This window comes from Grus americana, chromosome 16 (assembly GCF_028858705.1).
Source record: "Grus americana isolate bGruAme1 chromosome 16, bGruAme1.mat, whole genome shotgun sequence".
NCBI lineage: Eukaryota > Metazoa > Chordata > Aves > Gruiformes > Gruidae > Grus > Grus americana.
The window spans coordinates 12,383,520-12,400,873 of record NC_072867.1 but is presented as its reverse complement, the minus strand read 5'-3'; the positions used below and the strand labels follow the sequence as shown (position 1 = coordinate 12,400,873).

The 17,354-nt window shown below is 39.2% G+C and overlaps 1 protein-coding gene across 5 annotated transcripts in view; it reads left to right on the top strand.

The window, feature by feature from the left end:
• LOC129213945 (transmembrane protein 132C-like) overlaps positions 1 to 17,354 on the top strand; it is a 219,445-nt gene that overhangs the window by 168,812 nt on the left and 33,279 nt on the right. The window contains exon 1 of one of the 5 annotated variants that reach the window (XM_054844834.1): positions 2,460 to 2,527. The exons of the other annotated variants lie outside the window; for them this stretch is intronic. The gene's annotated coding sequence lies outside the window, so the exon portion shown is untranslated. Of the gene's footprint in view, positions 1 to 2,459; positions 2,528 to 17,354 lie in introns of those variants that run through there. 5 annotated transcript variants of the gene reach the window in all.

Below are 17,354 nucleotides of genomic sequence, written 5' to 3'. Positions count from 1 at the left end.
AATGAACAGATAATCTACATATCAAACTTTTCAGCTGACAGGTATTGTCTCAGATAATTTAATGATGAATCACATCAAATTAACACTGTGAGTTGAAGGAAATTTATTTGCTGTAAAACTATCCTATTACTATTAGTAATACTAACTGGGGCAACTTAAATCAACTGTGAAGCCCTAAATAATACCATGAAGTCAAGAGTTTTTAGAGTTTAGTTATAGGACTGAGGGCTCTGCATGAAAGACCAGAGTTACAATCTTCTGATCTTAAGGGAGAAGCAGTAACTGAGATCACTTATATGCCTACAGTTTCCATCATGGCAGGTTATAATTGTTTAAATGAGGATAGCATTCCTTCCTTTAGATTTATGGTGGATATAATTTCACTAAAGTTTGTGTCATTGCTTTACATTTATACCAGATGAACTCAGGAGCCTGCTTATAAATTGGCCATGTCACATAGTGCACTAGCAATGCATATTGATCAATCTTATCTGTTAAGAATTGGCTTTTTTGTTGTCTGACCATCAGGAAACAAAAGCAAAAAAAGGATTAACTGTTGTTCATTGATCTTAAATTGGTCAGAAGATGAAGACAACATAAAGAATTCAAAATGGCTCAATTTAATAGTGCCTTTTTAAGTCCCAGTCATTATTACTACAACCCCTGCACTTTTGTGTCTAGCTTCTGTTTTCCTTTACTACAATCACATTCAGTCCTACCTTTTGCAGGAAATGAGAATGGATCAATGAGGCTATCTCTGCTGCCTGGAATTAATTTTTCCATTGGATCGAGTTGCATGTCATTTTCTATGCAGCACAACAGTATGTATAATTTCCTCTTCCAGCATCCCTCATATCTGACGATGCTCTTGAATGGATTACTTTGAGATTTTTAAAATGCTGAGGAGAGATGGGGTCAGCTAGCTTCCAGATTTTTAAAGATGCCTGTCATATAGAGAACTTTTGGGTTTCTCTGCTAATTTTCCTGCCTGTAGTAGAGAGATATTAATGTGAGGCTTAATATATATGCTTCTCAGCCTTGACAGGAGAGAAATCCTGCCAACCAAATAACAAATTGCAGAACAATGAGAATGTGCAGTGAGACATCCAGTGACTCAATTCTTGAATGCTTGGTGTTGTGGCTCCCCTTGAAGAGGTGTTTCTCACGGCACTAAATGCTGCATAGACAAAGGACAGGCAAGTCAGAATCCTTAGAAACTTCTCAGTCCACAAGCCAAGCTGGTGAAAGTCAAGGTGGTGTTCAAGGTTGGATGAAACTGAACTCCATGAATGGGAAAAGAGGGACAGCACAGCTGACACCGGGACATAGGATCACACTTTTGTCCTAACATAGCAGGCACAGGGATTCGAGATCCCCCAGCCAGTGCGTGGTTGGTGTCAATCACTTGTACATGTTAGAAAAGTGCTGTCACGGGCTCTTTCTTCTGACAGCGTGGCACAGAGCAGGGCTGCATGGAGACAGCCAGGTGCTTCTGCGGTGATTCTCAGCACTGCAAGTTAGCCTGAGTCAAGCCCACATTCTGCTGCAGATAACGTCGGTATTGGCTCATGGCACTGCATTGTGTAACGTGAAGTCTGGAGATTCTTTTGTTCTTGTGATTTATTGGGCAGGATTTTGGAACTGCTTTAAGTATTGGCTCAGATTTGTGATACTGCTCCATCAGAAGAAGACATCTTAAATAACAGTTTATATTTGAAATGACAGCTGATTAAAATTCTGATTGTTTAACATAACCACAAAAGCGATTTCACAGCTGCCACACACATGTGAGCAGAGACCATGCAGAGGCATTATAATGAGCCAGCAGAAAGTGAGCTCTGGACCCAGATGATCGTGCTTGAGAAGGACATTCCAGGGCTGTGTACTTTGATGCTGTAGCTGCTAAAGACTGTCATCATCCTATGTGCCCTCCACTGCTGCCTTCACTGCCAGATCAGATGGAGGAGGGCACAGAAGCACTTCTCAGCAGGAGCAGGAGACCAATTTCAGAGGCTGATATTCTGCACAAGTTTGCATCTGAAACAGAACTGGAATTTAAAGGTAGAGAAGTTATTAATTTGTAAGCCTGTAGTATGTGTTAAGCAATTCAGACTTTAGTTCACCAATGGCCAGCGATGGGAGGCAAAGGCTTTGCCCGATTCTGAATCTCCTGCAGGACTGCACTTCTGCTGCAAAGGATTTGAAAGAAATGGAAAGGGAGATAGAAGAGCATTGCACGAGTTTGTTCATGAGGTGCTGGCAGAGCTGGAAGGGGAACTGAACTCAGCAGTCTCGATTGCTAGATTATGCCCTCTCCTATGGGAGTTAATATACCAGTTTTCATCTAAACTAGCGCTCTCTCATTAGCTTTAGCTAACAGTCTGTTGTCTTAACTGATAAATACAGGTACAGGCACTGCCCCAACTTATTGCAGACAACAAACCCTGGAGAGTAAATGGTCTCCACCTTCTCATGCTGTCACTTAAAAGAGATGCCAGGCTAAACAGTGACAGGCAGAGCAGACCAGGTATGTTTGCAAACACAGCAGTTGCTCAGCCAGCTTGAGCATTGAGTTACCTGTGACCCATACTGAAAAAAACAGGAACAATTTCACTTAATTGGTGACTTCTACTGATAATTTTGATCTGTAAAGAGAGTTTTAATATTTCTGGGGAATACCTCATTCTTTACAATCAGGTGAAATACTCCCCTAGCAGAATTATGAATTGTTTAGGCTGGACTCTAATTAATGAGGTCCGGAGGTGCTCGAGCTTGGACAGTGAGAATATCTAGACAACAAGGAGATGCTTTACTATAATGGAAGATAATGAGTAATGGGGAAAAAAACTCACCAGGACTTTTATAGGCCTCAGGGTTATAATGAGCTATCCTAAGCATTAAAAAACCCAGCAACTTTTCACCTTCGGTTTGCTATTAGATGCATATTTGCCTTACCCTGCTTTCAGTTTACAGTTCATTATCCAGCCAGGCTCTCAGCACTGAGGATGTTGGTCATGGAATTCATTAGGAATCTGTACTTCAAACTCAGTAGTTCTGCTTGAGGGAGATAAAACACTAAAACCTAGGACAGGGTTCAGAACAGTCCTGGGGAGAAAGCTAGCACCGTGCTTCTGGCTCTTTGCCTATCTGTGCAGCACGTGCTGTGAAGACGTGGGGAGCAGCAGTGGCGATGGGATTTGATCTATTCATAATCCCAGTATCAAAAGGGTACCAAGACTGCACCAAAGCTTGGGCTACTGACAAAACCTGCTTTGCTCAGCTAGAGGGGCTGTACGCAAAGGTCTTTCTGCAATGGCCAAGCTCTCCAGATTGATGCACATATGCTAGGTGAATTAACAGACCAGAAGTTCTGCGCTGTGGCCGTGGCCCCATTGCTGTGGTGTGCGCTTCAGACCGTAGTAAGACTGCAGGGCCTGGCACTGTAAATCAGCATAGACAGACAGTGGACCTATGAAGAATGTTTTTCCCCTCAGAAACAAATCATAACTAATATTTAAAGCACCAGCACCATAGCATGAGCATCAGCAAGCCAGCACGCTGGTGAGAGAGGGAATTTCAGCAAGCAAATGAAAGCAAAAGCAACACTGACATTAATTTTAATCAGGTCCTAGTCATCCGATTTGTCCTCTGTATTTTTTTCTCTGGCAAAGCTGATTGTCTTTCTGCAAGATTTGTTACCTCACAGAACAATAATATAGGCTGTAATGATGTAATTTATTGCTGCAATTTGCTTTTGGAAATCCTCTATTAGTGAAAAATAGCAACAGTGCAGTTTTATTAATTACAGTAGTTGAATATTGAATGCTGACTGTCACTATCAGGATTAGTGACTGTGTTCTACTCTGCTCTTCAAGGCCCTATAGGACCAAAGCTATGCATGTTTTGGAGGTTGTGAAATGAGTATTTTCATTAAAGTAAATAAGTATTAAAAAAATATATATATTCAAGTTCACTGGGGAGTTTGAGAAAATGATAGAGGGAAATATTAGCCTGTAAATTCAGTATTGAAAAACACACCAGTGTGTTACTGCACCACATAATGTGCCTACGTATAGTGCGGTTCTGCAGCATAGCCCATTTATCTATACCTTCTACCCCCAAACTACTTCTGACAGTTCAAACCTTCAGGTTCATTACTGAGTTTTACTCTCAATATACCATTCCAGGGAGAACTCCTTTATCTCTTTTTTCCTTTTTTCTTTAATGTGGAAATTTTTTACCTTGGCATTGCACTTTTATTTTCATTTGCATAAACCAGATTTTACCAGGATGTAGCTGGGGAAAGAGCATGTGGACAAAATCACCTTGTGTGATTTAAAGGTGAATTCTCTTCCTATTGTGTTCTGAAACAGTGCACAACTGAGTGAAATCCAGAAGGTTTGCTATAACCTCTTTGTGATCTTGAGTTTTCATTTTGGAGAGCTAACAGAAGGTAGAAGGCCTCCTGCTGCATATATTATGTCAGCAGCAGAAACCAAAGCGATCAGTCTAAGACCTGGATGTACTTTGGAATCATTTTGTATAGGGTACTACGTGCCTGTGTGCCAATACCAAGAAGCTTTTATATGGCTTGAAACTTCGCTTGAGCCAGCGGAGAAGACTATGTTTTAGATTCTGGATCTGGGACAAAATGTCAATTGCAAGCGTTGAAAAGCAGTGACTAACGGTGGAGCTGCCAGCTGGCACGAGGTATCCTGCGGCATATGTTTTAAGAATGCCTGGAAGCTTCAGGAATGAGCTTGGTATGGTAATAAATAAGTCATTCGAGACTCAGTAATTCCTCCTCACTGCTCTTACCTCATTCAAATTATGGACTACTCATTAAGCACTGGAGACTCTGATATGCAAAAATAGGAATTCTTTGATGGACTAGGAGTCACGTCTGGAGTTAGTTCTGCCTCTTTTGGCTCTTTGGCAACGCTCAGCACCACAGCAGTTTACTCATCTTTAAAATGGACGCAGTAGTTAATATTTCCAACGTTATGATGTAAGTAGTTGCCTTACAGGATCATTCTGTACTGCTGATTCTTTATAAAGGAAAATTCCCTGCTTAAACATGAATTCCAGTCTCCGCTACTTAGTACTGGCAATGTTGTTCTAATCCTGACGAGTAAAACTATAAGTGGAGCAAGGTTTGTGGTTAGAGGTAATGTCTTTTATTAGGCCATCCAACAGAGTTAGAAAAAACAGACAAGCTTTCCAGCACACAAATCTTTTTTCAAGCCTCTTTCAGTGCTGTAAGTTGCTGGTGAGAGCTCAGATAAAGATAATAGTCACTGTGGTTGCTTCAGATTATACTAACAAATAAAATACTGCTTTAAACAAATGGATTTGATCTCTCTGTCCTTCAATCGCTGACTTCTACAATGGTCATAGCAACCTATTTCAAGGATGCTTCTCTAGCCAGCATGATCTTGCAAAGCAACCCCTGAAGGTAAACCATATTTTTGCTCGAATAAAGAAGAAATAATTGAATCTGTGATTATATGTTACATATTTATTTTGCTTCCCTCTACATATACGCTGGTTTTAGTTCCTATATATTATAAGACCAGTCTGTTAGACATGTGTCTGGTCAATAATTTAATTTTCCTGTGTCACTTTGTCTCATCTTTTTAACTGTACTAAGTTTCTGATGTCTGTACAGTATCTGCTCTCATTAATGCAATAATCTTGTTCCTGCCCTTTGTGTGCTTCACTTATGTGGACCTGCTATGAAGTCAGTGAAATCAATAAACTATTTGCAAAGGAAAAATAATCTAGGGGCAAGGATAGGAAATAATAATGAGAATTTTCTGCATTTTTATTACTACTTTTTCATAGGAGTTTCATAACAATCTTTATTGTGTCTTTGTTACATATTTTGCTTATTGAAAATTAATGCTGTACAGCCAAAATAAGAAAAGAGCGAGTAGAAATTTTCTCTTGCTTATTTCAAAATAGACTAAATTAAATTGAAATAATTTAGCAGAAGCTGCCTGCCTCACTTCCACTCTGGTTTAAATAGAGTACTGACATCCACAAACTTGAGCCAAGTGTTCATGTGCTCTCCACGGCCAAAAATTGAGAACCTGAAGAAACTTGTAGAAGATGGGTACTGCCTATTAAAGGGAGAAAGTAACTCATTAATAATCCATGACATATTAATCTACACAAATAAAACAAGTTCACAACCCTTCACAGTGGCCATAAAAATCATCTATGTATCATGCAGTACCCCAGTTACTTAAACCAAGAAATTGTCCTTGGGACTTAATCCTTAAAGTCCATAAAGCATTTAAGTTGCTTCACCCCAGCTATAGAGTGCATGCCACCCCACACCGTGATCGGTACCCTGCCGCTCCCTTGAAACAATCAGGCTAGGTAAGATTTTACCTCAATTATCCAAACTGAACAGTTTATTCATCATCAGTGTGGCTCGTAACACTGTATGAAACTTGGTTTATATCAGCAGAATCTGGAGGCAGCAACTGAAATTCCAGGAGTGAGTTATAGTAGGTGCCATATTTTCATTGACTGTGAAAGAATTTCTACTTCCACTCTAAAAGAATGGAGTAAGGAGAGCTGCCCCTCTGTAAATGGGGAGCTGAAGCACAAAGGTGGCAGATTGGAAACTTAACTTGCACAAGTTAATTCAAGGAGAAGAAAGGAGGAGGTGATCCAGGTCTAGTACCATTAAAGATGCCATAGAGTCTGAGTCATCCATCCAGGACTACCAGGTATGGCACAGGACCTACAGGAGATGCCTGCACTTCTGGAAGAGCATCTGGAGGCCAGGCATGATACCTAAGAGCACGTAAATGGCACTCTGCTCTTAGGCACTGCAGTGTTTTTAGAGCTGCAAATGGTGAATTGCATCTGTTTGAAGCATGTCCCCAAAAATGCCATCTTTTTTTTTTTTGTCTGTAATTATGTGAATATCTTCAGCGTATAGTTTATTTTATCAAACTATACTTCCTTGACACCTTTGCCTGCTACTGCTGAACAATACAGCACCACAAACTGAAGCTAATAAAAAGTGTACATAAATATTTGTAAACATCAGACCCTCACTGTAAGGCTTCTTTAAGCTGTTCTTGACTCTCATCATTCAGAAACCACGTTTACATTTCCATCTTTGCTGCCCAGCATGACTTTGTGCTGCTGTTACACGCGATGTCTCTATGGGCTTCACCCATGTCAATGACGCTGCTGGTTTCATATCAACCATGGTGAACATCTGCAACTTGTTAAGGGATAAACTCACAACAGCAAAAGTATAACTGTGATCCAGATCATCACTAAGTGGTGGAAAATCCCTTGTCCCTGTCATATCTTATTAGCATAACAGCTAATTAAATCAATCAGTTTTGGAGCAGGACCCCAGTCCTTCAGGTGGAAGTCAGTGGGGGTTAATAGAAGTGCTTGGGTATGACTGAAGGAAAGCACAACAGGGAGGACTCTGCACGGTTTATTCCATAACACTTGATAGGATGGACCTTGGCTTTACTGAAGCCACTGGCAAAATTACTGTTGATTTCGGTGGGATCAGGTTTTAAAAATTATGTTTGCAAAATATTTACGGTCAGAAATATCTGCAGTAGAAATGTGTTAATATATAAAATAAAAAGTACTGCCTCTGCCTGTAATCAAGTATGTGGCTTCTATTAACACAGAATGCTTCATAATCATGTTTCCATTATAGTTGTGTATGTATTTGTATGCATATAGATTACTCGCACATATATACGTAGCATGTAATTGCGTGTGCATCCACGCATGTGTCCTAATATGCTTGTATATTTTCAATCTGCAACTGTCTATTGATTACAGCTATCACAGCAGTATTATTGTAGATATATAGCCAACTATATAACAGGGCCGCAGGTTTAACTGAAATGAACATGGGAAGAATTTCAAATTGCTAATGAAAATTGCCTTTTTACTACCAGCTATATTCCCACGGTCGTCACAGGCTGGAGACATCGGCAGAGCTGTTCTGGTTGTGCTTAATGGTGGAGCAAACTCCATTTAACTGGGGGTCCATTTCCAAATAACTTCCTCAGACTCGTAAAAAAGGAAAGTAAATGACTGACAGATCTTGAGCCCAGAAAATGCCCTTAAATTGACAAATTTCACATATTAGTCTTTTTGCAACAAAAGAGAACTGTAAGCCATGAAATTATTTCAGCAAGAAGATATTATATAGCTCCATCCATGGCTGCTTAAGCATCCATGAACTATTCCATTATAAGATCACCAGGTGGCTATTGCCTTTCTCTCCCATTCAGGCTTTACCAATATTCCCACTCCCATCTGTGATAAACTTAATAGGACCATTCAGCAATGGAGAAAACACGAGAGGTGTTCATCATAGCCGAAGGCTTTCTCAGACAATTATTCCTTAGATGTTTGAGTAAATGAAAAGCTATTTTTGTGATTAGAAAGGATAGAATGTGTTTCAGTTTCTGCGGCCTTTTTATTGGCATAATTTTGGAATCTGTAACAAATATTTATCCTTTCCTGTGAATGTTGTAAGTAGCTACAGTCACTGAACTAATGCTCATAATATGTTTCTCTCCACTCTGTTTTCCAAGCACGGGGCTACTCTTCTAAGAGTGCTTGTTAGATAAAAAATTATATGTATGAGTACGTATTGTAGATGTTGTCATAAGTCTACCATGGATTAAATATGTATAATTTATGCAGTGCATAAATGTATAAAACCATACCTTTTCAAGAGAACTTAGGACAGTTTATTGCTTGTATTCATCAAGTGTAAGTGTATTCATAAGTATCTGTAAAGTATACTTAGATCCATAAGTAGCAATGCTCTGAAACAACAACAGCGAAGGTTCTCAAGTAGGTCGATCTTAGAATAAGGGCTTTTAACCTGTCACTTCACAGCTTTTCATCTGTTTGCATTTGCTACGCTCAAAATAACCAATAATGATGCTGGAGTTGGAATATCTCAGGTAATCACTCACATTTCAACCCATAACTACAATTTTTTCTCTCTAGATAATGTGTTTCCTATGTAAGTGCTTTCATTTCTAAGGCAATTTAACAAAATTCTGAAAGTAAGGAATGAAATTTCACCGAGAGGAGCAGGTAGTTTCCTGTGTTACACATAGGCATCTTTTTTAAAAATCAAGGCTTTTGTTTCACTTATGTCTAATATAGAGAAATAAAATGTGGGCTTCTGCTTCCCATCTCCTGCACTTGTCCTTAAAACTTATTCTACACTTTAAGTGGTTCCAGAATCCTTTCCTTTGAAGTCATTTTCAGTTACAAACTCTTCCTCCACGCAGCAGGAAATACCATCTTTCTTTGAAAATATATATTGGCCACTGGATCCTGACATTTCTGTTCTAGTCAACAGAAAACACAGACAGCTTTAGCATAATACTTGTCTTTTTAGTGAGCTGCACCTAACGGAATTTAGTGTCGCAGCTCCTACAAAACAGAGGGGCCCCCAGCCAGAGGCTCAGTCACTGTTGATACACATTGATTATGATAGACACCTAAAAAAGACAAACTATGCACATTTACAGCTTTTAAGATGGTAAAGGAAGACACAATCGAGCATGAAAATGTTCAGCTGATTTTATTTCATGTCCTTATTAATTTGCATTTTCTGTCACCTAGGGGGTTAGATTATCTAATGAGATCATCTTGTCAGAGTAATTTAGGGTGGTAGGGAAGGTTTGAAGTTATTTCTTGAGAACTTCATTCATTAAAAAAAAGCGTTGAATGCAAGTGTAATACATTGTCATGTGTGAGCTAAGCATGTTACTCTGCCTGGCTCAAGCAGCGTAGCAGTTCTTGTGACAGGTGGAAGGCAGGCGTTCTGCATGCGGTTCTCTGCAGTCTTGGGGAAATCTGTCTGACATCTCTGTCCTTGCAGAAGGGATGCTGGTTGCTGCTGCTGGAGGGAATGCCTCTCCAACATACTTGGTAATTAGGCAATTGGATCCCTCACAATTTAGGTATCTGCATCTTCTAAGCTCCTCCAAGGATACAGATTCGCCAAGGAGCCAAGTAATCATTGCTTTAACCGAATCCATGCTTTCTGTGGGAAAAGGACCATACGTTTCTCATTCCACTTTTCTTCATGTTAGGTAAAGACAGGTTTTAAGATAAAACAATACAAAGATTTTATATATAAAAAAAATGAAAGAGCCATAAGGGATCAAATCAAGATCATTTAGTGAAAGTGGTATTTGGGGATCCATACTTTATAAATAATATGGGTTTTTTGTTGTTGTCATTTTGATATAACATTGGGGCTATATATTTCCTCAAATATTATTGGAAAATAAAATGGAAAGAAAACTAGAACACTTCAGTATTTTTGAAGTATTTTATTCAGCAAGAAAACCAAAACCTAACTGTGTCAGATGGTGTGGGAATGATTTTTCTCATTCCTAGATCTGTTCAGAAAACAAGAATCAGTTATTCACTGAGATATGCTGAGAATCAGTTGATCTGGTTGCTCTTTTTTCCTCCTTGGTGTAGAAACAGTGTCTTATTATAGTCACTGCTCAGCACATTGACATCCAGCTATCATGTGGAGCCAGAATGGGGTTACTTTTATGCAAATAATAAATACAAGTAGCATCGATATTCAGGCAGTGGAACTTTACTGGTAGAAATACTAATGGAAGCGCTTGGATTCTGATTCCACAAGGGAGAGGAAATAAGATTTCTTGGTTAGTCTCAGTGCCTGTGGCAAACTATTCCTGCTCCAAAATCAAGTTTTGAATTGGCATTGTGAACTATATATGATAAACTTAGTCTAACAAATACAATAAAGTAAATATTTACTTCTGAAACAAATTTGTTAAAAGAAATCTGAATTTGATTCTCAGTTGTTCACAAGTGGAAGAAGTGACAGGACCTTCAGAGGCGTTCTCCCTTTCTGGACCTACTGGCTAATAAGGTTTCTTCATTCCACCTAGTTTCAAATACATTGGAAATGAAGAAGCAAAGACTGGTTATCCCTCTTTAACAGCTCACAGGTCTGCTAGTATAATTGCTGTTTCCATAAGCTCTGAAGAAAGAGCATTCATTAGCCTGCAGCTTGAAGCAAAATGTTTCTCCCTGTCTCTTTTGGAGGGTTCATCCTTATTATAAAACTGTAGCTGTGTCTGTTGCATGTTTTTCTGCTAGCCAGAGTACTGGTTATGGACTTTGCACATGGGAACAGTTTATGCTGATAAGATTTTACTTTTTTATTCAAAATTAAAAGCAATAAGAAGTAAGATCTTGTGGTCATCATAATCTGGGCAGAGTCCAGACCTCTGCACCTGACCTTAAGTCGATGTGTCCTTCCTACCAATACACAGATCTGAGTAATGGCTTTATAACTTTTTTCCATCATTTTACATCACTAACTGTAAGCAGAACAAAGCAATTAAAGGCATGGTTAATTTTGTTCAGTTGCTTCAGTACCTTTTTACTTTTTAGAAGAGATGCTTGCTTTTGAGTGATGATAGAATTACATTTAGCAATACAGCCTGCATCCGCTAAATCAAAGTAATCATTGGCCACATTCCCTGTTGCACGTTTGAATGCTAACAGGGTAGATTCACTGCGAGGAAAGTGTGGATTAGTCATCCAAGAATCCAAAGATATTTTTCTGCATCCCTATCTGTTAATATATTCTATAGTCCCCTTTTCTGTCTGCAGAGCATAATTTATCAGGGCTCAAAAATTCCAGTAGCTGGGTATTTGAAAACTGTACAAGCAGGGAAGAAAATGGATCAGTCTGTTGCTAATGTAGGGGGCCAGTAATTAAGATTTATCTCAATATGGAGACTGTAAACAGAAACAAGATAATTGATTAAAAAGTCACTGTATTTGCAGAACGCTGAGTTCCCATTTTGAAAAGACACTTAGATCTTCGTCATAAATTACATGGTTCACAAAAACTACAGGGAAGATTGTGCTGGGCCTGAGACTTTCCCATCCCAGCTGAGTTCCATTTGCTTTCTCTCCTTCTGGCCCCAGGAATCTGCCAGTGTTCTCCTTGGAGTGGTCCAGCCCTAGGAGAAATGTGTGAGGGGCCCCGGCCTAGCCTGTGCATGGGTGGGCTTTACCTATGTACTGATGATAGTCAAAGCCACTCTTCTGGGAGGCAAGAAATAGGAGTCTGAATCCCTTCCTTACATCCCTGTTCCCACATTTCCTCCATTTACCTTTAAGACTCCTGGAGACCCACAGACATCACGTTGGTTGAGCTCTTCAAACGAACGTTGTGCATGCTAGGGACAGAACAATGCCAACATCCACCTTTGGGTCTTTCCATGGGTGATGTTTTTCTGTTTGACTTCTGCATTATTTGTTCTTCAGGGCAGGTATTGTCCTTAATTTTCGTGCCATGTACATTGTTGGCCATTTAACAAAGATTTAATGAAGAGAAGATACCTCACAGTGTTGTCATGTGTCGAAAAGAATTAGCATCCAAAAGAAACTTTGAGATCCTTTGTTCTACTATCCTCGTTAGAAACAGACTGCAGAAACGGCAACGTCTATTGAATAAGTCTGTTTCTTATGTAGATTTCGAATGGCCCAATTTTTCAACACTGTTACTTTGTTCATAAGTGTACATTTTCCTTGGCACTATGGACCTTACAGTCATGGAGTAACCTGGATGCCATCTGGATCCATGTTTGAATCCTGAGGGTGCTGTTGAGCAAGCAGGTTGCCCCCCTTTGGTTTTATTGCTTAACAGCGTTACCCCATTTCTTTTGCAATGTGATATTACTCATGAAGTAAAAACCCTTGTATTATAAACTGATGAATGAAGCAGAGCAGGATTTACATGTGATGGGCCAATAGCATTGGAATCAAGTAAAGGAAAAGAGCAAACTAAAGTCCAGCCAACAAAATTTGCCCTTTCCCACTGCCTGCCACGGGGTGAATTTGCCTCCGGGAGGTTCTTAATCATGATGCAAACTCTTTGGTCTGCAGTCACACTCCTATTCTTCTGAAGTGTGTGCTAAGAATTTAAAACCAGAATGTCAGCTGCTTTCCCTTCTCATATGTAGTGTCTGTGACTGTGGAGTGTCAGAGAATCCAGTTGGCAGAAAGCACAACGTATAATTTACTTTTAATCATGGGATTATGTAGATAAACAGTCTGCTGCCTAACAATGTTATTTTGTTAATCAGCTGTAATCTTAGTAGTATTAATAACTCAAATCTACAACCATCGTGTTACCAGACTCACAAATCAGCGTAACAACTGTCTGCAGTGCAGTACAGCTCGGTGCATCACTCTAACTAGGATGCCCTGGAAACTTGTGATGCATAACTTAGTGCTCATCAGTAGACTATTTCTGGTGTTTGCAACTGGCGTATGTGGAGTTTACTTTATATCTCCCACATCTCCATCTCCTTCTCTTGTGAATGTATTGCCAAGGTGTCAGTGTTCATCAAGGGTGACGGGCTGAACAATAGTTGGAAGCGCAGTACAGCTCCTGGAGCTGGCATTGTCTCCACCGAGTCAAGTGCTGTCAACAGCATGCAAGGGCTTGCTGCTTCTGCCCTTTTTCCATAAGAAAAATACTGTTTTGATTTTAAAGTAGACAGTACCCAACTGCCTCTTTTCCACAAACTTTTTCAGGAAACTTTCCTTATAAATTAAAACATAATTGGCTTTTCTCTGTCACTCCATCAGGTCTACCATATAGGTTTGTTACTCATGAGGTAGTGTGTTTGTGTGAGGGAGAAATCTTAATGCTAAGCTATGATTAACATCATTCTATGGGATTCCACTTACAGAATTTTCAGCCTGTAAACAGGACCATTCTCATGACCTCAGGCTCCCATGGATTTCTCTTGATAACACCATCTAATCGGATTTAGAGTTTAATTAAACAGCTGTCACTTTGCTTCCTCATTCTGCCACAATTTAATGTTGAATTAGTTCCTAAATTAGTCATGGCTGAATGCTTGCCTTCTTACAATTGAGAGGTTGGATGAACATAAGGTTTGCTCTTCAGCTAAATTCAAGCAACTAAGGCTCGTATTCTGTATTCTTGCTCTTTGCACAGAGCTCCCACTGACATCGGTGGAAGTTCCCTGACTGAAATAGGGATGGAATAAAATGTGAGATTCCTGTGGAGTCAACCATAGCGTTACCTAACTTCAAATGACCAAATGTGAGCACACGCTTCTTCTCAGCTCTGGCTAGAATACATTAGCTTTATGGATGTTATTTCCCCTTTCTAAAACAGTACTGATTTTTCTGAATGCCAGTTCTGCTGAGTTTTCTGTGAGGTAGCACAATGAGTGCAGCTGGGGAAGAAAACATTTAGACCAACACCGCTTCTAGTGGACTTTATTCCAATTAACCCACATGTAACCAAGACAGTTTATGATATTCTGAATGGTAACATCAGCTCCAAGCAGGAAAGCTGAGAGACTTCCTGTAGAGTGGTGATACTTGCATCAAATTCTGTATAGTGGTCTCACTGAGTGCAGGTCTCAGTGCGATATAATGTAGTGTCTGACCCCCTGCCTGACTCCAATCTCACCATGTTTCTTTGAAATGCCAATTAATTCTTTTCCTGATCTACTGAAATGTAGTATCGAGATTTGTAACTGTGGTAGCTTCATACAGGCACCCACAGAGGAGTTCCAAACCGCTAGGCTGATATAACTCACCAGTTCTAGCCTGTGGCCTTCTTGATTAAATCTTTTTTTTTTCTTATTTTTTTTTTCAAATCAAGAATGCAGGGAAATGAATGGGAGTATCCCATTGTCCTAACTATTTGCACTTGAGTCACAATTTATTAAGTGCTTAGCTATAAAGAGGTGTGAAAGCCACCGAGCTGTCTTACTGCCTTTGTTTGTCTGAGGAAGGTGGGATGAACAGAAGTTGTTTCTGCTATGAAGATTTCGTACTGCACTTGCTGTGTGCATATACTAGCAGAGGCGCTTGTCTTTATCTGTTGTAGATATCAGGTTGTGACCTCAGAGCTTCATTTCCAAAGTCACTGAAGCATACAGAAGGTTTGTGTAGAGGAGATACAATTCTGTGTCCTTGCTGTGGAGTCTGATGGTTCAGGTGCTTTGGAAAAGGTTGGGGTTTTGAGCAAGCAAATGTAGTGACCAGTACACAAGATATTGCCTGGGCTGGGGAAGAGTAGATGTTTTGTTAGTGGATAATGAAAATGCTGTGTTGAGTAAAGGTAATTACGCTGTTCTGTTTATGAGAGCTAGCCTGAAGTTAACAGTTATCAATAAATTTTTAAAGTAATTTCTTATGCACACAATTCAGTGGTTTACTTTTGAATATCTCCTTTGATTAGACCCTTATGCCACTGCTAGAGTTTTCCTTTAACTGTTAGAAGAATGAGAACAAAAGTTCCTTAATGTTACTGGTTGTTAATTAAATATGTTTAAATAGTAATGATTTCCTTCATTTGCTGTATTCATTGAAGGGATGTCCTGGTAGCAGAAAAGTTCGTAGGTAGTTTTTCATACAAGAAACCCAACTCTGTCTCTGCAATATCAGAGTCAGATGTTGTTGGGATTCAGTCATTGCGCTGCACAGAGAGGTTAAGGCTTCCAAAGAAGTTCAGAGCTCAAATCTCCCTTCTGTGTCAATGAGAATTATATGTATAGTTCTCCATTTTGACTTTGGAAATGACAGCCCTTGCTTTTTTAGTTTGTAATACACTTAAAGAAACTTCTTTCCAACCTAGATATTGATGCTTACTTATAACTCATCCTCTTTCTGTTTGGTTTTTTTTTTTTTTAATTTACTTTACACTACTTTCCCCATTTTTGAATTTAACGGGAACAAGTCCAAACATTACTATCAGATGCTTTCAGTCTTTTGCCACACAAAATAAATTTGATTTTAAAACTTTAGTTGATGCCTGCACAGAAAGTAGATTAGTTCTGGGGGGATTTTAAAAATTAAAGAATGTGGAAATGGCCAAGATATTGTGATTTTGAAAAGCGCCTGCATTTTAAATGAGTTCTTAGTCTCTATGAAGGTTTCTTAGTGATCCTGTTTGTGTACTCCCACATTAGCTTGCAAACAGGATAGCATATTGCATTTAAAAAGGAAAAAAAAATCACCACCGATACTAGCTATCATATTTCCTGTTCTGATGTGAGAACAATTGTTTTCTTAATGTTGCTTGACATAGCCTTAAAGAGTCAGCTACTCTTCCTGCTTATCAGTGGATCATCAAGGGTATTACAGGAGGTGGCAGAATGCAGGGGAAAGAGGTTTGGGTGCCGAATTAGAGCCCCCTTGTCTGTGGTGCATGTTCAGAGGGCTCGGTATTGCAGAGCAAATAGACAGAGTTCTATTTAAGCTCCTTTTATTTTTATGAGTTTCAGTTCAGCTTTTGAGGAGTCTTGGACCATGGATCCTTTCATACATTATTTAGAGTTTTCTGCCTAACAGCTTGTGTATGGGTGCAGACAATGGGTCAATTCTCTGTTACATTAAAGCCTTTGGCTTTATTGCAGCAATATAAAGGAAACACAGAGGAGGCAGAAGTTGTGCCATAAGGCTGTTCCATGTACAGGGATATGGGACAGACATTTTTCTACTTTAGTTCTAAACAAAAAGACAAAATAATCAATCCTTGGTTCTTTGGGGTTTTGTGTTTTTGTTTGGTTTTTTTTTTTTTTTTTTTTAAATATCACAGTTGAATAGCATAGGACACTTACAGACTAAGGGAAGTGGCAGATTTTAAAATTGCTTTTAACGTAGTGTGTAATATATTAATTGCTTCTACTTCAAGATTTCTTAATCTGTGTAATACCAATGAGTTATGGCTGCTTTCAGTAGAGATGAAATACGAAGGTTTCCATCTCTACTCAAAGCGGTAGCTAGGTGCCTACCGATTGCTTCTTAATGCTGCGGATCCCTACTGATTGTAATGGTACTAGCTGTGAAGCCATTAGATAATATCTCCTTCGTGTGCATCATGAATTTGAACTTCCTGAAGTTCATATTGGGCTACAGAGAAGGGATGTGAAATTTCAGTAGCCCTTTATCATGACAAATGATGCTTTTTACAATTTTTGGGCTAGATGTATCTCTGAAGTAATTAATAAAATAAATTCATTCAGATGCATGCTACTTTCTTTAATGGAACCATTAGAAAAGGGCAGAAGATTGAGGTTTCTAATTGCTAGTAATATCCCAGTAGCCAAATCGTCTCTTCTCTCCAGAAAGGTCTTGGGGAAATTTGAAAAGGTTTTTTAACCTTTATAATAATGGCTTTATATCAAAGCCATTTAGAATTCAGATACGCCAATAATGACCTATTGGAAAGAGAGAAACAGAAGTGACATTATTATTTAACAATTGGTACATCA